At 31.2% G+C, this 3674-nt stretch overlaps 1 long non-coding RNA gene across 1 annotated transcript; it reads left to right on the top strand.

Annotated features, from left to right (window-relative positions):
- Positions 1-1062: 1062 nt before the first annotated feature.
- On the top strand, positions 1063-3265 carry LOC126844079 (uncharacterized). The gene is made up of 3 exons (XR_007686533.1): positions 1063-1120; positions 2327-2452; positions 3117-3265. It is a non-coding gene; the product is annotated as an uncharacterized LOC126844079 (long non-coding RNA).
- The last annotated feature ends 409 nt before the right edge of the window (positions 3266-3674 follow it).

Below are 3674 nucleotides of genomic sequence, written 5' to 3'. Positions count from 1 at the left end.
TTTTTGTTTTGTTGATTTATTTTTACAAATTATGATATTCGCTTTGTCCACATATTGCAACAACTCTTAAAAAAACCTAAATATTGTAAGTTTTTTTTTTTTTTAATAATTTACTACTTCACTGATTAGTAGTAAAAATTATTTTTTGGAACAATTAGAAATAAAGTGTACAAATAGTATCTATTTTTTTTGGTTAAATAAAAACGTTTAATTAATAAAAATAAATAATTGTGAATAATGTCGTTTATAGAAATTTACTAAGATTGTAATACAAAAAAATAATATCAGGAATAACAACATACATAATAAACTATTGTGAAACCTACCTTCTTAACTTTTAAGCTAGAATTAAATGTGTTTTTACGATTCATACTGAAGTGTCCAAAAATTAATATCGAAACATATAAAAACTGAATAAATCATTGCATACGTGTTACCTTCTGTTTTATTTTTATACTTTGTAAATATTTATTATATTATCATACACTTGGAAATGTATAACTATTATGGTGATGACCCACAAGTGAGCACAAACTATTCGTGTATATTTTATCATTTAAACTTTTCAAGATTTTTCCTACGCAATAATCCAAGCGTTTGGTTTTGTGGAACATTCTACTCAGATAACAGTTATCGGTCGAGTTCAGCTTTATAGTATAATATTATTATAAGGAAAACTAAACGTTAGAACACGTATAGTGTAGGAATGTTACAAGGAACCATGTAAATAGTATAAAATGCTAAGAGGCGAAATGTATGAACGACATAATTTAGGTTGTGCGAATAAATTGGCAAAGAAAGAACCGGATGATTGCAGAAAGTGATAATGTAATTAGCACGGTGAAATATTATACGCCTCAGCCCGCAAAAACAATATTGATCGTTTAAAATAATGTCGAAATAACTTTGACCCATCTGAATTGATTTATGTTTTGATGACGCACAGCGCTACCGTCGCTTTCGGCGCCTGGACAAAACGCTGGATGTGTAGTTTACCCTGGATATGCCGCTCTAGCAGTTTTGCAGCTACCCTTACACGAATAAGACGTCCTTCGGCCGGCAATCGTCCAGAAAAAACTCAAAGAAAATTGTTCAAGGCCTAATCGTTCAACTTATCCGAGTGAGTTATCGTTGTTATTTTAACAAAATATTTCAACCGAATAGTCGTGAGCGGCGTTAGACGTATTTTTTTACTTAATCCAGCGACACGGTAGTGGCGCGAAGCTAAGTAAAAAAAATGGCGAGCGCTTACCGGGGCGTGTATACTATACACAAAACACCGCAATCCCATTAAACGCGTGTAAATTTTACCATAAATTTCGGAATGAATTTGTGGGCTAAGGGCTGGACAGAAATGCACATACGAGATATCAATAGATTGGGAAAGTCATAACCATTGTTATGTCTACAGCTGATTGTTGTGTATTGTGCTGTACCTTGTGGTGTGTTGTCTTTGTGTTTAATTTGCTAATGATAATACTGACGGTTATTACTATATTATTAATACTATATTTTTATATTATAGTATAAAAAAAATACTACTGGTATCCCTTCGTTAACTCAGTGTAAATGGTAGATAGGTAAAAAAAAAAAGTTTCAACATAAGCTTAAAATACGTGATATAATATAGGAACTAAGTAAATACCAGAATGTAATATATTTATTATACATCGTTGTCAACAAATAAAATCAGTCGACATATCAAACCAGGCATGAAAAAATCGAAATTTGGTTTACATGACCGGAAGTCTGTTTTCCTGCTTCCTACCTAGTAAATATAGCACATGTTATAATAGGGACATAGTAGGACAAAAATTTAACTTCCAAAATATGTAACACTCTCTTTCCAAACAATACCCTGTGATTTCTTAACGCACTACACCAGTTTTCACTTAAAATAATTGATATGTTGTCGTTTTTCAAAACATGTTTGTTTATGCTGTATTACAATATTTGACCATATTTAAATTTTTATGTTTTTTCTCGAGTCTTATCATCTTTTGAAACAACGAGTTTTTAGGTTCTTAACCCCTTCTCAAACTAATTATTTTTATAACAACTTTTGAAACTTAATGGTAACGTATATGTTCTATTAACTTTTTAATTAAAAAAAACTTGCTAAACATTTTGTAGGGCGTTAAAATAATCCCCCGGTATATACCTGTACCTACTTTTGTCTAAACACATAATATGATGTACCTATATTTGCAACCAAATTGACTACTAATTATGTACACGAAAGTCACCTATACTTTTTAATAAAAAATACATTTGTCATTTATTTATTTTTGCTTAATTAGTTTTAATAGGTCTTTTCGTCTTTCAGCTTACGTGCGATCGATCAAAATGGGACATCTACACTTTTTATTCTACTTGTTGTACATCAGCATCCTCATGGCAATAGGGCTCAAATTCAGTTACGGCCACCTTTGGACTTTTTTGGAAATACTGAGTAAGCACATTAGTCATGAAAAACAAAAAATACATTAAATAATCAGCAGCTTATCTTGATGGTCATGAATTATAACTACTATCGTCGTCTTTCGTGAAAAAAATAATTAAAATAACGACATCTGTCTAGAGATGATTTTTGTACATACCGTCGCTTAAGATGCAACCTCATAGCTCATTTTTCTAAACTTGACAGTAGATTAAAAAAAAGTCCGTTTCAATTACCAATATTACCATTCTATGACGTTATGATGATTATTCGATTAAAGCGTTATCTATTGTCTTTATGATAATTCCGAGCCCGTCAGTCGATTGCCTGCAGAGTAGATTAAAGCACAGAGGACAGGTCTTAAAGTAATAAAATATTTTCTCATAGAGTCCACTATCTTGTCATTTAACCTAAAATTATATTTATACACACTCATGTATAGAAAAATCCACTACATTGATTTTAGTATTAACCTTTTTTAAGTGTACAGGTATAAAATAAGCCCTGGATTTCCCTCGTAAATTGAAATAAAACAGTGTGGCCAACTTGAAATCAGATATGAGCTGCTGTTGCATCTTGAACGACGACACGCTATAGTTGAACCTCGAATCGATCGGAGTTCATAAAATTTAATATAATAATATTTAACGCTTTTAACGATAACGATTGTTTGTAGTTATATGGATGATTGATGGCCAATTTATTGAGGTATCCAATTCAAGCAACTTTGTAATCGACGCAATGTGCGCATGGAACAATCAGAAAACGACACTAACAGCCATTTTTTATTTTGTGCTACCCATGTTAACAAAGCTGTACATACTGATCCCCTTCTTTGTGTATATATTTTTTAAATGTAAGAGTCTACTCCACTCGACGCGACATTGCATACAAGTCACCGGTAAATGGAATGAAATTGGATATTTGACCAACTGGTCTTTGAATAATTCGAATAATTAATACTCGTTTATCGTTGGTAAAACACTAATAATATTAAAAAATTTAATATCTTGTCTTACTAACCGGTTACGATGACCAATAGTACAACCTAGTTTTTGCGATACGTCGGTGTAGAATTAATATAAACTGACGTTAGACTTAGATTGTTTTGATAGCAAAATAATATTATTACACATAATATAATAATAATCATATATAAATGGACTGTAGGTCACGACGTGCCGTGATATTATATCACCTCAGTATCAATAAACAATCTTTATTAAATGAAAAT

The sequence above is a fragment of the Adelges cooleyi genome, unplaced genomic scaffold (genome assembly GCF_023614345.1).
Source record: "Adelges cooleyi isolate 19-005CV unplaced genomic scaffold, UGA_ACOO_1.1 ACOO_flye_CR_arks_rails_tigmint_CR_PRNA_613, whole genome shotgun sequence".
Lineage (NCBI taxonomy): Eukaryota > Metazoa > Arthropoda > Insecta > Hemiptera > Adelgidae > Adelges > Adelges cooleyi.
The sequence above is the reverse complement of the archived record's forward strand: the minus strand, read 5'-3'. Positions and strand labels throughout refer to the sequence as shown.